This window comes from Palaemon carinicauda, chromosome 3, assembly GCF_036898095.1.
Source record: "Palaemon carinicauda isolate YSFRI2023 chromosome 3, ASM3689809v2, whole genome shotgun sequence".
Classification (NCBI taxonomy): Eukaryota; Metazoa; Arthropoda; class Malacostraca; order Decapoda; family Palaemonidae; genus Palaemon; species Palaemon carinicauda.
The window spans coordinates 76,200,410-76,217,125 of NC_090727.1; the positions used below are offsets into that span (position 1 = coordinate 76,200,410).

Sequence of the window (16,716 nt, forward strand, 5' to 3'; positions counted from 1 at the left end):
GAGTCTCCATACTGTAACAGATGATCCTGATCAGCTGTTATTATGCCCTGTAAGGGCGGGGAGGAAGTACCTTAAACAAACTATGGGAGCGCGACCACGGATCAATTGACTCTTCGTCAACACAGGCAGGATCAAGAGGAAGGTAACAAAGAACTCAATATCTTCCTGGACCAGGAAAGCCATCGAATGAGCCTTCCAAGCAGACCTGCCTCCACTTGACAGTAGGCCTAGAGCTCATGATGTTAGGGGTGTAAGCACGTCCCTGGCATTCCAAAAGAACTTTTTTGTGACGCAGGTTCTACAGGTGGGCTGTGTGGAAACCTCAGCTTACCATCACCGCTCATTACCAGCACGACGTAACCCACAGGGGCCTTGACACAATCTCCATACGTTCTGTAGTGGCGGCACAAAACATGATCAGTAACACCTCAGGTCCCTCTTAGGACAGGTAACAGTCAGTTGAGGGCAGATGTTACTCAGTTGTAAATCTAGTATGAATGTGCGTGTGACTGTCCCTTTTTATCTTTCATTCTCCCCTCTCTTGGAGCCTGAGCGAGCCAAAGAACTCTGCTAGCTGGCTTCTACTGGCTGTAGATGAGTATCATCGTTTCTTGTGTGTCCTGATATGTATACATGTATATTGTTGCATCCTCAATCTTTAAGCTAAGGGAGACTCGGGTAATGTCCAGGCAAGTTAAAAGGGATTTTGACGAAGGAAAAATCAATTTCTGGGCTCGCCCTGTGTCGCTCCGTGAAATGCTCCTCTAGCACCATATCTAAGGCATAATTATTGCTGAAAATACCAGAGAAAAAAAGAGATGCATGGAATGCCAGGAATAAACCTAGCTCGCTCACTCATTGAGTGTCGGTATAAAAAACTGGGGCATGATTGAACCACGACCATAAGTCCCTCACCAATTAGACATCTCCTTCATCAACCTACCCTCTCTCTACCCCTGCATCTCCCCACCCCCCATCCTCATTCCTCTTCAGCTCTTGCATTGGTCAGAAGTGTTTTGTTTTGCTCGTGTGTTTTTTTCGGAAGATGTCCGACGTTTTAGAGATCCCTGCTTCCAAGTTGAGTATTATATTTGTCTGTTTGGGATTTCTGGGTAGCGACACCTTTTTATTCTTAATCGTGTTTGGCCTTTTGTTTATGTAGATTCCCTTTCGGGGGTTCGCTATGGCCATTGTGTCGCTTACTAGTGATCTCTTTGTTTATCGGGTTTGCATTTACTTTTCCTTATACTATTTGTAACCCTGATATATGATTTGGACAACTATTTCTTATTTTGGCATGATCTTTTTATTCATTTTCATCATTCTAGCAAATATCCCCTTCAGGTTTGTTAGCGCTGTGTTGGATATCCTACTTAGGCGATCTGTAAGTGGCTCGGTGGGTAGCTTTCTTGCCAGCCTTTTTGTATCGAGTCCATTTCGGGGAAAAGTATACGTTACGGTAGTTCTGAATCGTTTTTTCCCAATTTCGGAAAACCTTTGTTTTTTATTTGCCTTTTCCCCTTTAAAAGGAAGTCTATACCTTGACGAGTCACATTATATGTTTTTCACAGCTTTGTGCAATTGCTCAGGCCGTTAACTTGTATGCAGAGTTAGCAAGGTGATAGGGTGGGCTTTTTTCTCAAGCTCTTACTCAGCATAAGGGTCACACTTCAGGTCAGGGGTCAGCCAGTTGATCTTGGACTTCTACCCACCTAAACGTGAGTCTCCATAGTAAATAGATGAAGGGTCTGTATTTGGTGCCGGAACAAATGGAAGATTTGGAAATCATTTTCATTTTTCTTGACCATATAAACCTGAAGCTCTTTACACATACTGGTCCGCCATCACCTACCCCAAAGAAGTCCTACCGCAATTGCAAACTGGAGTGTGTTGGCTACTGCGTGTGTGAGCGAGGGGAGGCCTCGCCTCCTGCCACCACTAGCCCCAACTGGCTACCGTTGGCAGTACCACCTCGCTTAAAGTTTTATGGCTAGTTTCAGCTGTCGCTAAAATGTATCTCCACAGTAAATAGCTTCAGCTTCGTATGATTATGAAAAATACATTATTTCCAAATTTTTCATGTTCATGGGTTTTTGTACCATCCATATAATAACAGTTATGGGGGATCCCAGTGGGAAACAGGGTTTTGGATAGGGAAACACCAAAAATCAGTGATTTGAAGAAAGAATAAGGCTGAGAAATGCATAGCAAACACAAGATAACCAGTTGGAAATATATGTGGTTCATGTAATTGGTGTGAAATTAAAGTACAGTACACTGTATTGTGATTACTTGCGGAGTACAATACTGCACAGTACAGCACTTGATCATAATAACTGGGAGAAATGCTAAAACCTGGGTTATGCTTTTGTATTCAATTCTCTGAGTATTATTATAAATTACTTTTACTGGTATTTCATGTTTTGTTATTCACATGATAAACTTATTTTTCCTTATTATTTAGGGAGATGTCGTTTGTAGTGCCAGTATTCGTTGATTGACTTTTTCTTCGGAAGGGCAACCCCACAGGAAACCAAGCCCATCGCCATGTAGCCTATTCCCAGTTGGAACTACAGTACAACAGTAGTGGTGCAGCAGCTTCTTATTGGATTCCAGATTCCAGATTCCCACTTCGTCATCATCTTATAATGTTTCCAACACTTCTTCAAATGCTCCGGTTATTTGTTTTGGTGGTAGGAATGGACGATAAAGGTGAGAGTTAGTATTAATTACATAACTATTTGTTTGACTGGCACTTTAAATTTTCCTCCAAATGGTTTTTCAAAGATGAAAGAAACATTTTTAAATCTCTACATTTTCAAAGACAAGTTTTCAATATTAAACTTAGCCGGTGATTATATAAGCTGCAGCTCTGCTGCTCGACAGAAAACTCTACGTTCAAAATCCGCCAGCGATCGCCATGCAGGTAGGGGGTGTACATCAACAGCGCCATCTGTCGGGCAGGTACTCAGTACTCAATGTAAACACAGAACTCAATTTTCTCTCTGTCGTGCTACCGGCAAGACCTACTAATTCGCTGTTGCTAACTGGATTGGTTTTCACATCTTTTTGGTGAAGTACACATTTCTGGTTTTGAGCTTTCGCTTTGCAGGCTTTATCTTCAATACATCCTTGCATTCTTTTGTTGATATCGGATTATTTGTTGATGACTTTGGATAGTTTTTGAATTCCCCACTTGAGTAATTCAAAATGGCTGACCCTTCTCAAGTCCCTAAATTCAGGAAGTGTAATGCTAGGGACTGTTCAAGGCGTCTTCCGAAGGCCTCTATCGATCCTCACACCGTTTGTTCCAATTGTCGGGATAAAATCTGCCAATTGGAAGATCGATGTGAGGAATGCGTTGGGCTTTCGGAATTCGATTTCATCGAATTCCTTAAATATACACGTAGGCTAGAGAGAGATAGAGTCAGGAGAAGTTCGTCTCGCTCCGTTGAATTTTCCTCTCCTCATGCCCCACAACCTATTCCTTCCCCTGTAGTGGTTGCTCCTGATCCCCCTTCTAGCACTCAACAACCTTCGATGGCAGATATGATGCGTGCCATCCAAGCTCTAGGTGAGAGAGTCGAGTCCTTGGCTAGTGACCGCAACCAGCTCATGGCAGACGTCAAGGAGCTGAAGTGTAAGAGTGCAGTGGGTGATAAAGTGAGTGATAGTGTTGTGGATAGTGTTGCGCTTGAGGGTTCGTCTGTTCGTGCCTGTCGTCCTCCCAGTCCGGGACCTCTTGCAAGCTCCCAAGCCCAGGGGAGAAGCAATGTCGTACGACCAAAGGGTTCGAGAGGCTTTAATCAGCGAACAGGCGTTCCCTCCGTGGTTTCGGGCGTATCTACCCAAGATCGCCCCACCCACACTAAGACGAGTGAGCCCATTTATTCCTCGTCTGCGGAAGAGGTTTCTCGTAAGAAACCATGGACCAAGGTCTCGCGGCCTCTTAAGCGCAAGTCGGTCCCTTCCGCTCAAGTCCAACGGCCCAGTTGTAGCCACTGGGTCAGTTCGGACTCGCTGCAGTCTTCCGACGACTGCTCACCTCCTAAGAGAGGCAAAGCGGTACCGCATTAGGCAGTCACACCGTCTGTTGCCGCACCTGCTCCTGTAGACCCTAAGTGGTCTTTGCTGCAGACCATGCAGGCTCAGTTAACGTCATTGATGCAGGACTTTCGTGCGGAGAAGGTTGACGCTGCACCAACCTCTAGCCTACAACCACCCACGGTTGTGCGTCCTGTGGACGCTGAGGCAACCTTCGACCGCACTCCAGCTAAGAGAGTCCCGCCACCCATGCGCTGCCAGCCGCATGTTGACGTTCAGCGACGCACGGAACCTTCCGTTGACGTTCGCGAGGTACAACAACAGTCTAAGTTGTTTTTTTTTGACGCGGTGCGTCAACCTCCGCAACCCATTGTGGTTACCTCTGCTCGCCCACATCAGACTACACAGTCTGGAGTAGACGCTATGCGTCCCCGCGCTGCTATGGTTGTTGCCAGTTCACAGACTGGGCAACAGTTCCATGACGTTGCGTCCGGTTCAGTCACGCGTGCACCCGTGCTGCCGGACTCAGCTGACCAGCCGATTCCTACTCCTTTTCCGCTTCCTCCTCAGTTCTCAGATGATGGACTCTCTGATGATGACGACGCGGCCCACATTGATGACCCACATACGGACCTTGACGAACCCAAGACCACGCAACCCTCTTTGGACTTTAGGAAAGTGCTTGCTCTGTTCAAAGAGACGTATCCGGACCAGTTTGTGTCTGCGGCCCCACGCTCCCCTCCATCAGAGTTTGCTTCAGGTACGCAGTCATCCGCGCCTGCCTTTACGAAACTCGTCCTCGCCCGCTCGTCCAAGAGAGCTTTACGGGTTTTAGGAGACTGGATGCAGTCCAAAAAGGACCTAGGGAAGACAGCGTTTTCGTTTCCCCCTGCGAGACTCTCCTCCAGATCGAGCGTCTGGTATGCCACGGGAGAAGTTCTCGGCTTGGGAGTTCCTGCCTCTGCCCAGGGCGACTTCTCAAGCCTGGTAGACTCTCCCCGCAGGCTAGCCATGAGACGCTCTAAGATATGCTGGTCTCCTACGGACTTAGACCATCTGTTGAAAGGAGTGTTTAGAGCCTTCGAGGTCTTTAACTTTTTGGACTGGTGTCTGGGAGCTTTGAGCAGGAAGATCTCCCCGTCTGACAAGGAATCTTCCTTGCTCATAATGTCCTGCATGGACAAGGCCATTCGAGACGGATCTAGTGAACTTGCGGCTTCGTTCGTATCCGGGGTCCTCAAGAAACGGGAGAACCTTTGCTCTTTCCTGTCAGCTGGAGTAACACCATGTCAGAGATCTGAACTCCTTTTTGCTCCCCTCTCTAAGTGCCTTTTTCCAGAGGACTTAATTAAGGAGATTGCTGCCTCTTTGATTCAGAAGGACACCCATGACCTGGTGGCGTCCTCTGCCCGCAAAGCCACCCCTTTGCCTTCCGTGTCAAGACCCAGGATGGACACTCCAGCGTCCAGATTCATTCCGCCCTTTCGTGACAGAGCCTCCAGCAGAGGAGGTGCTCGTGCCGAAGGGAGACGTGGGAAGAAGAAAGGTACCAAGTCCTTTAAAGGCAGAGTCTGACTGCCTCCTTCTTCAGACAGCAGTGGGAGCCAGACTCAAGAACTTCTGGCAGACCTGGGAGGCAAGAGGCGCAGATGCACAATCTGTGAAGCTGCTCAGAGAAGGGTACAAGATCCCGTTTGTCCGCAAACCCCCTCTAGCAACGTGTCCCATCGATCTCTCTCCCAGGTACAGAGAGGAACACAAGAGACGAGCTTTGAAGCAGGAGGTGTCTCTCTTACTAGAAAAGGGAGCGGTAGTCAAAGTCCGGGACCATCAATCCCCGGGCTTCTACAACCGTCTCTTCTTAGTGGCAAAGAAGACAGGTGGGTGGAGGCCGGTGCTAGACGTCAGTGCGCTGAATGTCTTTGTCACAAAGCAGACGTTCGCCATGGAGACCACAAAGTCTGTTCTAGCAGCGGTCAGAAAGGAAGACTGGATGGTCTCGTTAGACCTAAGGGACGCATACTTTCACGTCCCCATCCACCCAGACTCCCAACCTTTTCTGAGGTTCGTTTACGAAAAGGTTGTCTACCAATTTCAAGCCCTGTGCTTTGGCCTAAGCACAGCTCCTCTTGTGTTTACGAGGCTGATGAGGAATATAGCCAAATTCCTTCATTTAGCGGACATCAGAGCCTCCCTCTATTTGGACGACTGGCTTCTAAGAGCCTCTTCCAGTCGTCGCTGTCTGGAGAATCTAAAGTGGACTCTAGATCTGATCAAGGAATTGGGTCTCCTGGTCAATATAGAAAAGTCTCAACTGGTCCCATCCCAAACTATTGTGTATTTAGGGATGGAGATTCACAGTCAAGCTTTTCGGGCTTTTCCGTCGGCCCCCAGAACAAGTCAAGCCCAGGTATGCATCCAGAACATGCTGAAGAGGGAACGATGTTCAGTCAGACAATGGATGAGTCTGATAGGGACGCTATCATCCCTGGAACAGTTCGTTTCGTTAGGGAGACTACACCTCCGTCCCCTTCAATTTCACCTAGTTGTTTACTGGAAAAAGGACAAGACGCTAGAAGCGGTCTCAATCCCCATTTCCGAGAAGATGAAGTCGTCCCTGACTTGGTGGAAGGACAGTATCAGCCTCAGAGAGGGTCTTCCCCTGGCGGTTTAGACCCCCAACCACGTTCTCTTCTCGGACGCATCGGACACGGGCTGGGGTGCGACTTTAGACGGTCGGGAATGCTCGGGAACTTGGAACTCGCATCAAAGAACGTTACATATCAACTGCAAGGAGCTACTGGCAGTTCATCTGGCCTTGAAAAGCTTCAAGTCCCTCCTTCAAGGCAAAGTGGTGGAGGTGAACTCGGACAACACCACGGCTTTGGCGTACATCTCCAAGCAAGGAGGGACCCATTCTATGACGTTGTACGAGATCGCAAGGGACCTCCTCACCTGGTCAAAAGATCTAAACCTTTCACTAGTAACGAGGTTCATCCAAGGCCACTTGAATGTCATGGCAGATTGCCTCAGTCGGAAGGGACAAATCATTCCAACAGAGTGGACCCTTCACAAGGATGTGTGCAAGAGACTGTGGGCCACATGGGGCCAGCCTACCATAGATCTCTTCGCAACCTCGATGACCAAGAGGCTCCCAATATATTGCTCACCAATCCCGGACCCAGCAGCAGTTCATATAGATGCCTTTCTACTGGATTGGTCACATCTAGACCTTTATGCATTCCCCCCGTTCAAGATTGTCAACAAGGTACTGCAGAAGTTCGCCTCTCACGAAGGGACAAGGTTGACGTTAGTTGCTCCCCTCTGGCCCGCGAGAGAATGGTTCACCGAGGTACTTCAATGGCTGGTGGACGTTCCCAGAACTCTTCCTCTAAGGGTGGACCTTCTACGTCAGCCACACGTAAAGAAGGTACACCAAGGCCTCCACGCTCTTCGTCTGACTGCCTTCAGACTATCGAAAGACTCTCTAGAGCTAGAGGCTTTTCGAAGGAGGCAGCCAGGGCGATTGCTAGAGCAAGGAGGACATCCACTCTTAGAGTCTACCAGTCGAAGTGGGAAGTCTTCCGAAACTGGTGCAAGTCAGTATCAGTATCCTCGACCAGTACCTCTGTAACCCAAATAGCTGACTTCCTATTATATCTGAGGAAAGAAAGATCTCTTTCAGCTCCCACGATCAAAGGTTACAGAAGCATGTTGGCATCAGTCTTCCGTCACAGAGGCTTAGATCTTTCCAACAACAAAGATCTACAGGACCTCCTTAAGTCTTTTGAGACCACGAAGGAGCGTCGTTTGGCTACACCTGGTTGGAATTTAGACGTGGTACTAAGATTCCTTATGTCAGAAAGGTTCGAGCCGCTACAATCAGCCTCCTTTAAAGATCTCACTTTAAAGACTCTTTTCCTGGTTTGCTTGGCCACAGCTAAAAGAGTCAGTGAGATTCACGCCTTCAGCAGGAACATCGGATTTTCATCTGAAACGGCTACATGTTCTTTACAGCTTGGTTTTCTAGCCAAAAACGAGCTACCTTCTCGTCCTTGGCCGAAATCGTTCGATATTCCAAGCCTTTCAAATATGGTTGGAAATGAACTAGAAAGAGTCTTATGCCCTGTTAGAGCTCTTAAGTTCTATTTAAAACGAACTAAACCTTTACGAGCACAGTCAGAAGCTTTATGGTGTTCTATTAAGAAACCTTCTTTGCCCATGTCAAAGAATGCCTTATCTTATTATATCAGACTGTTGATACGAGAAGCTCATTCCCATCTGAGTGAGGAAGACCAAGCTTTGCTGAGGGTAAGGACACATGAAGTTAGAGCTGTCGCAACTTCAGTAGCCTTTAAACAAAATAGATCTCTGCAGAGTATAATGGACGCAACCTATTGGAGAAGCAAATCAGTGTTCGCGTCTTTTTATCTTAAAGATGTCCAGTCTCTTTACGAGAACTGCTACACCCTGGGACCATTCGTAGCAGCGAGTGCAGTAGTGGGTGAGGGCTCAACCACTACATTCCCCTAATTCCATAACCTTTTTAATCTTTCTCTTGAAATGTTTTTTATTGTTGTTTTTGGGTTGTCCGGAAGGCTAAGAAGCCTTTCGCATCCTGGTTGATTTGGCGGGTGGTCAAATTCTTTTCTTGAGAAGCGCCTAGATTAGATGTTCTGATGAGGTCCTGTAGTATGGGTTGCAACCCTTGATACTTCAGCTCCTAGGGGTCGCTCAGCATCCTAAGAGGATCGCGAGGCTCCGTAAGGAAGACGTACTTAAAAAGGCAGAGTAATTGTTCAAGTCGACTTCCTTACCAGGTACTTATTTATTTTATGTTTGTTATTTTGAATAACTGCTAAAATGAAATAAAAAATCCTTAGCTCATAATAATGTAAACAATTATTGCTGGTCTCTACCCACCCCCCTGGGTGTGATTCAGCTTATATAATCACCGGCTAAGTTTAATATTGAAAAATGTTATTTTTATAATAAAATAAATTTTTGAATATACTTACCCGGTGATTATATATTAAAGGACCCTCCCTTCCTCCCCAATAGAGACCCAGTGGACCGAGGAGAAAATTGAGTTCTGTGTTTACATTGAGTACTGAGTACCTGCCCGACAGATGGCGCTGTTGATGTACACCCCCTACCTGCATGGCGATCGCTGGCGGATTTTGAACGTAGAGTTTTCTGTCGAGCAGCAGAGCTGCAGCTTATATAATCACCGGGTAAGTATATTCAAAAATTTATTTTATTATAAAAATAACATTTTGAAAGCATTCTTGACTACATTCTCAAAGTCTTTGGTAAATTTACTTGGCTTTAAGTCTGAGCACTTTTGCTTCAAAATACTAAGGGCTTTTTGATATAGGTTTCCTTCTGTTTTATTTCTCAGCAAGATGTAAACACATGCAAGCAAGCATCCACTTTTAATGGCGTGGGTTCGTGTATAGTTGATGAAATAATTGTTGAGCCATTTTTAATGTACCTTCGCCCATCCAATGTGTCTCAGTTGCAACTATGTCTAGCTTAGGTTTTAGTTGCTTTTATTAGTACTTCAGTGGAATGACTTTCATTATCATAGAATAAAAAGCTTTCTTTATCATTCCCGATAGAAATTGTTTTAAAATCTCAAGAAAATTGATCTCTGAAACTGATTTTGGTTCGGGAAAGTGACCATTGAATATTTGTCTCTTTCTTTGGATGCATTTCTGAAGTACATTTAATTTTGCCATGCAAGACACAGATTTATTATCATTAGCATTGCAATGACTCTTGGTGATGGAGCAGTTGAACCAGGCCCAGTTTTCATGTGGAGAGTTTTGCTTCCTCAGAGTAGGCTAAAGAAGAGTAATTGCTTTGTGATGAAAAAGAAAATATACTGAATTAAGAGGAGTAAAGAGATTATAAATGAATATGTAGTTTGTTCCAACACCTAATGCAAACCCTTTCACTCTTCACTATGGATATGTATATCAGAAAAAGCTGAAGATTAGCCATAGCACTTGTAGCTAGGTATAACTGGTTAGGGGGTTGGCCGACCAGCTACCCCGTTCACACACACACTCACGTCGGTGATATGACGTCACTTTTTATCTTGGCTCGGTAGAGAGTGGACGCACCATCACTCTCTCCCGTCAACCCTCATTCCTTTTTAATACCCGGCTGTTATTCTTTATTTGTTCTGACACCAGAATGCAAACCGTATGCTCTTTATTAGGGAATATACTTTTGGCAAAGCTGAAACTAGCCATGAGACTCTTAGCAAGGTGTAACTACTCCACCGCTGGTTAGCGGGGGCCAAGGGTGGTAGCCGGCCACCCCGCTCATACGCACGTTTGTGTTCTATTGTTACTTTAACTTTTGGCTCGGTGGAGAGCAGATGTTCTTCTCTCTCCACCGACCAACTTTTTTTTTTTTTAACTGGCCTTTGACTAGCTTGTTCTTTCAGTTTTTTGTTTTGTTGTTTTATTTAATGCAGGTGTGAGCATTGCTGCTCAAAGACGTTATAGTGCTGGTGTTCCTTGATGGCGGAGAACCCTTTCTTATGATATCTTCCTTTGGCTAGAGGCCTCCCCCGCTTATCTGAGTGCAGTGACCCGGCCCTCCTCCACAGGGTAGTCGTTCTCTGTGTGAACTCTAATTCACCGTTTTGAAGTAGATGTTGCTCGTTCCCTGCAAATTCATTAGAGGGTAGAGACCATTTGCGGCTGATCCAGAGCTCCTCATCCCTGATAACGCCACTCACTGTCGTTCTGTGATGACCGCTGGCGGAGGGATTGCAAAGTCTGAAGTATGTTCCTGTGCCTCTCGTTGGACAACTTTCCCATTCACAGGTTAGGTTTTTCTCCCTAGTGGCGTTCTTCAGCTCTAACGACGACACACTCCTTAGTTAGGCTAATGCAGCTGGCATAAGGAGTGCAAAGTCAGATATTTCTGTTCCTTGGGAAGATGCTGCTTCTGCCCCGTCACTGCCTTTATCACCTGCACCTGCGCCAGTTCCTAATCGTCACGCTGACAACGGTCTTTCCCGTATACGGGTTCGGTCCTCCCTGGAGTAGTCTTAGCTTCACGGGATTTAGACGGGTGTTATGGACACGTCTATGACTCTTTCCTAATCGCTCAATGTCCTGTCGGACCATAAAGATGTTACTTTTAAACACAAGACTTACCTGGTAGTTATATATATAGCTTCCGTCCCTGACGGCACGACAGAAAAATTAAAAAAACTCGCGCCAATCGCCGATTGGATAGCCAGGTGTACCACCCTGCACCCCTAGCGAGGTGTCTAGAAACCATCCCATGTATATCCATATTTTCCCTGTCGCCGTAGCAATAGCATCGATGGAATTTTTACTTGCTGTAATCTGTATATTACAGTTATTTTGGTGATGTACAATTTGCTTTTAGCGTTCGCTGATTGGGTATTGTTTTTCCTAAGTGTTAGTGTTTTAAATCGTGTGTAGACTTTGCACAGGTAGGTTGGGAGTTCTTTCCTCCTACTGTAAACTAACGTAAACACTTTGAAACATGATGACGTCACACTCGTGTGACGTAGTTACATAGTGCTACGTAGTTTGTTGATATTCTTTTCTTTGCACTCGTAAAGAATGAAAGGAATTGTTACTTTTAATGAGTATTTTACTTGTAATATAGAAGACTATATTATTTTTAAGAGAATTTTTGTCTTTTTAGTATTTGATCTTTTAATCTCCAATCTATTTTTCAAGATTAATAGAATAGCGTATTGTTTTTTTTTCTTTTTTACGCTGCGCAATCTCATGACAATTGATTCAGTTCCAGCAATCCTTGGATATCGTTGTTTTTTTTGTTTGGCTGCCAGTATTTTGGAAACACAAGACTTACATGGTATTTTGGAGACACAAAAGACTTACCTGGTATTTAATTATACATAACTACCCGGTAATTATGTTCAAAAATTTGTTTTATAATGAAAATAACATTTTTCATATATTCACATTTATATTCCAATTAAAGTGTATTAAACCGCTATTGTTCCGACACAGAGACTTACCGAGAAACACTTTCTTAGGAGGTTACTGGTAACTCCTCTCAAACGACCAGAGTTTTACGTAGTTTACCCTACTTCCATGTTCTATACTGTCCTGATTAACGGGAGAGAACGTGACCTGGGGGCAATGCCCGATGAAGGTTGCGTGGCTTGAGAAGGACTCGCCAGTAAGTTTTCTGGTCGCTACGTGAGCACACGTGCTACACGTCGCTCCTCATACTCCGTGCGCTTCCCTTTGTGTTTGTTTCCACGTGCTTCCCACGTGATCTGGATCTCTTAGTGTGGGTTTGTGCCTTACCTACGTGCTTTTGAATTCGCTCCCTTGTGCTTTCCTAGTGTTTTAGTGCTTTCCCTTTTTGGCTTGCTTGTGTCTATGGCCCTTTGTGTTGCGTTATGGAGCACGTTCGCCGTTGTCCTGGGCCTAGAGCCGGTAGATCGTGCGGGGCTTTTCTGTCCAAGCCCGATGTTGACCCGCATACGCTGTGTACCTCGTGTAGGGGTAAAGCTTGTTCGCCGTCGGACAAGTGTTCCGAATGTGCCGATTGGACCGAGGTCCAGTGGGTAAAATTCCGTACCAAAAAGAAGAAGGCGTCGAAGAAGTCCCCTAGGAAGACTAGCGTTTCTTCCCCTGCGACTTCAGCAGGAGAAGGGTCAGGTAGGGTACAGCCTTCTTCCACTACCCAGAGTAAGGGACGAGGTAAGTCCAGGGAGAACAAGCAGATGGCTCCGCTTTCCCAAGAGAGGGAATTTGTGGGCGATCCTTCGTCGGCCAAGGCAGTTCAGGCGCCCGTAAGTGAGTGTAGTGGGGGTCTGGGGGACGTGGCTCTCTCTCATAGGGGCCGCGTCTCGTCGGGGGACCCCATGTGGTCTAATAGTGTCCCTTTTTCTTCGTCAGGTTCCTGGGTGGAAGTTCCAGGGGCATCAGCGACGGAGGGCGGCGTCGGCAGAGAGGAGTCCCCGCAAGAGGATCCATTGGCTTGGGACATACCGAGGACTCCGATGAGGTCCCCACTGGACATGGAGGAAGGCCTAGAAGAGGCCTTCCCCTGTTTGGCGGGCCCGTCGGGATGGTTGCCGCCGAAGACTTCGCTACAGGAGAGTCTCCCCATTCCATCTACGTCAGGGGTACGGCGTAGCCCCAAGAAAACGCAGTCACGTGCTAGGTCTCGATACGGGGGTAAGTCTTACTCGTCAGGACGTGACTCTTCAGATTCGTCAAGCAGTGAACGGCGGAGACGACAGAGGAGGGAACGAGATCGGTCGGTGCGGAGGAACTCCCCTTCGCGGTCTCCCACAAGATCTCGGGACAGGATGAGTCCCCGTTCCCCTACACCCAAAAGCAGGAGACCAGTCTCCCTGGTAGGGACGTGGAAACGAGATCGGTCTGTGCGGAGGAACTCCCCTTCGCGGTCTCCCACAGGATCTCGGGACAGGATGAGTCCCCGTTCCCCTACACCCAAAAGCAGGAGACCAGTCTCTCCGAAAGGGACGTGGGTTTTCGTCCCAGGAAACAACTTTAAAGACTTTTCCAGGTCTATTAGTTCGACACCTGAGCGGGCAGGAGACTGTTCTCCTAGAAGGGCCTCCACGTGCCGCGCCAGGGAGTCACCAGATGAGCGGAGGGCTACGTCTTGCAGGCCTAAGACCCGTCCTGGAGACGCTTATTCCGCCCAGCGGAGGGAGCCGTCGTCTAGGCCGGGCAGCCTCGACAGGTCCCCCCATCGAGAATCCAGAAAGGGACGGACACCTTCGTCGAACTATCTCACGGAGGACACCGTTTCGCTGAAAAAGGCCTCGAAGAGGAGAGAGACGGCGGACGCCGAAGGTAAAGGGAACCAAGGGCCCCGCCATCACGGCGGAGACTGAGATCACGATTTGCCCCATCGGTCGGAAAGAGGGGAGGGCGAGTCGTCAGTGACGGAGGACTCCGCGTACAGGAGAGTCCATGCCCTAATTAGGGGTTATAACAACCTTATAGAACCCGCCACTCAAGAGGAAGATGCCTGGACTTCAGGCCTGAACAAGTTCATAGCCGTCCCCGCCCAGAAAAAGTCCTCTCTCTCCCTTCCCAAGGCCAGTAACGTGGGGATTGGAAGGACTCACATCGATAGGGTCATATCCCGCAATAGCGACTCGTGCAGGGGCCACAGCTCAGCAAAACTCCTACAGGGTTTGAAGTCGCAAACAAAGTACTACTCTTTGGAAAATAGGCCGACCGGTGCTTGCAAGACCGAGGAAACCCTAGACATCCTGTGCCAGGGCATCTCCGACGGGAGGGCATCGGCAGCATCTACCCTCTTCTCCCCTTCGGAGTCGGCAATGATGGAGGAGATGTCTAAGGACTTGGTTAATGTGGCCTCCTGGCTGGATTGGTGGGCCACCACCCTCGTAGGCACCCAGATGCCTACAGACTCCATGGAGCCTGCAAAACGGGAGGCTCTGAATGAGTTGCTGGGGTCAGGTAGCCGCGCCCTTAAATTCCTGACCTTTCAGTCTTTGGCTCTCTCCGCAAACTATATTCTCCGGAGAAGAAACGCCCTAGTCAAGAACCTTCCCATTAAGATTCCCGACAGGGAAGCGAAAGCCTTGAAGACCTGCTCCGTCTGGGGGGAGCAGCTTATTCCTACGAAGAAGGCAGAAGAGGTCGTGGAGAAGTTGGCCAAAAAGAGGGAGCTACCTACCCTGAAGCCACAGACTGCAAGGCCAGTGACAGAAGCACCCATGGCCGCGCATGCCGCACCAACTCAAGGAAGGAGGGAACCCTCGTCAGGACAGTGGCCTTCCTCTGCGGTTCCCCCCCAAAGAGGATCATCCTCTACCCCCCCAACGTATAGGTCTTCTTTCTTCTCCTCCAGGAGAGGGCGAGCAGGCCGTTCCTCCCGTAGGAGATAAGATGGGAGGTCCCCCTCCCCTGCCCAAGCCTCAGGTAGGGGGATGCCTCAGACTCACTTGGCAAGCATAATCATGGAAGCTCCACGGAGCAGATCCATGGACAGTAACAGTACTAAAAGAGGGCTACAGGATTCCCTTCATGGAAGAGACACCCCCTCTGGTTCCAGCAACACAGGCGGACTGGTTGGTGCCCAAGGACCTGGCAAAGAGGGCAGCGCTGGACGAAGAAGTCACGACGTTGCTGCAGAAGGGAGCCTTAGAAACAGTGACATTCCCGGGTCCGGGGTTCTACAGCCGCCTGTTCCTAGTGGAAAAAGCGACCGGAGGGTGGAGACCTGTAATAGACCTGTCAGCCCTCAACAAGTTTCTCAGGAAAGTAACCTTCAAAATGGACACTCCAAGAACAGTCATGGCATCCTTGAGGGAGGGCGACTTTATGATTTCTATAGACCTCAAGGATGCCTACTTCCAAGTGCCCATTCATCCATCAAGCAGGAAGTTTCTCCGGGTGAAGTGGGGTGCCCAGGTGTTACAATTCAAGGCCATGTGCTTCGGTCTTTCAACAGCCCCCCAGGTATTCACGAGGGTCTTTACGATGGTCTCCATATGGGCCCACGAACGGGGCATTCGACTCATCAGATACCTGGACGACTGGTTACTCCTTTCATCCTCAAAGGAAGACTTGAAACAGCAGGGCGAAGATCTTCTTCAATTGTGCAAAACCCTGGGCATCGTAGTCAACTTGGAGAAATCGCAGCTAACCCCATCCAACAGCATGACGTACCTGGGAATAGTCCTGGATTCATTACAGGTCAAGGCATTCCCAGCCACGGACAGGCTGGACAACCTGGATCAAGTGCTCCGGCCCTTCCTTCTGGGTCGCCCCAGAAGAGCGAAGGATTGGCAGAGGTTGGTAGGACACCTGGTGTCCCTAGAGAAGCTGGTACCTCACGGGAGACAGAACCTAAGGGTGGTTCAATGGAACTTAAAAGAACACTGGAACCAGAAAAGTTCCCCGGACATTGTGGTGCCACTCCTTCAGGAGTCCAGGAAAGCCTTGGAATGGTGGCAGGATCGGTCGAACACCCTAAGTGGGATGCCACTGTCCTCCCAACCTCCGGAGGTCCTTCTCTTCACGGACGCATCGAAGGACAGGTGGGGAGCCCATCTCCGGGAAAAAACAGCAAAGGGGGCGTGGTCAGAGGGGGAGAAGTCCCTAAACATAAATATCCTGGAAATGAGAGCGGTCCAAGAAGCCTGCAACCACTTCAAGGAGGACATGAGAGGGCATTCGGTGGCCCTAATGTCAGACAATGCAACGGTGGTGGCTTACATGAAAAAGGAGGGGGGACTGAGATCAAAGGAGTTGTGCGAACTAGCCCTTCAAATCCTAAAATGGGCGGAACAGAAGGACATCATCCTGACGGCAAGGTTCATTCTGGGGAAGAACAACGTCCTAGCAGACGGCCTCAGCAGGGTGGGGCAAGTGGTAGCGACATAATGGTCCCTACACCCACAAGTGGCAAGCTACATTATCCAGATGTGGGGATCCCCGGTAATGGACCTGTTTGCAACAAGGTTGAATGCTCAACTCCCCGTATTTTGTTCTCCCGTCCCAGATCCGAAGGCGGCAATGGAAGACGCCTTTCAGCACAAGTGGGACGGTCTAGATGTGTACGCCTTCCCCCCCTTCTCCCTGATAAGACAGGTCCTCAACAGAGTAAGGGCAGCAACCAACCTAA

General features: G+C 48.1%; 1 long non-coding RNA gene across 4 annotated transcripts in view; it reads left to right on the forward strand.

Moving 5' to 3' along the window:
• Positions 1-16,716, forward strand: part of LOC137638344 (uncharacterized) — a 171,802-nt gene that overhangs the window by 133,974 nt on the left and 21,112 nt on the right. Inside the window, exon 2 of one of the 4 annotated variants that reach the window (XR_011044079.1) lies at positions 2,465-2,712. The exons of the other annotated variants lie outside the window; for them this stretch is intronic. This is a non-coding gene — a long non-coding RNA (uncharacterized lncRNA). The remainder of the gene's footprint in view (positions 1-2,464; positions 2,713-16,716) is intronic. 4 annotated transcript variants of the gene reach the window in all.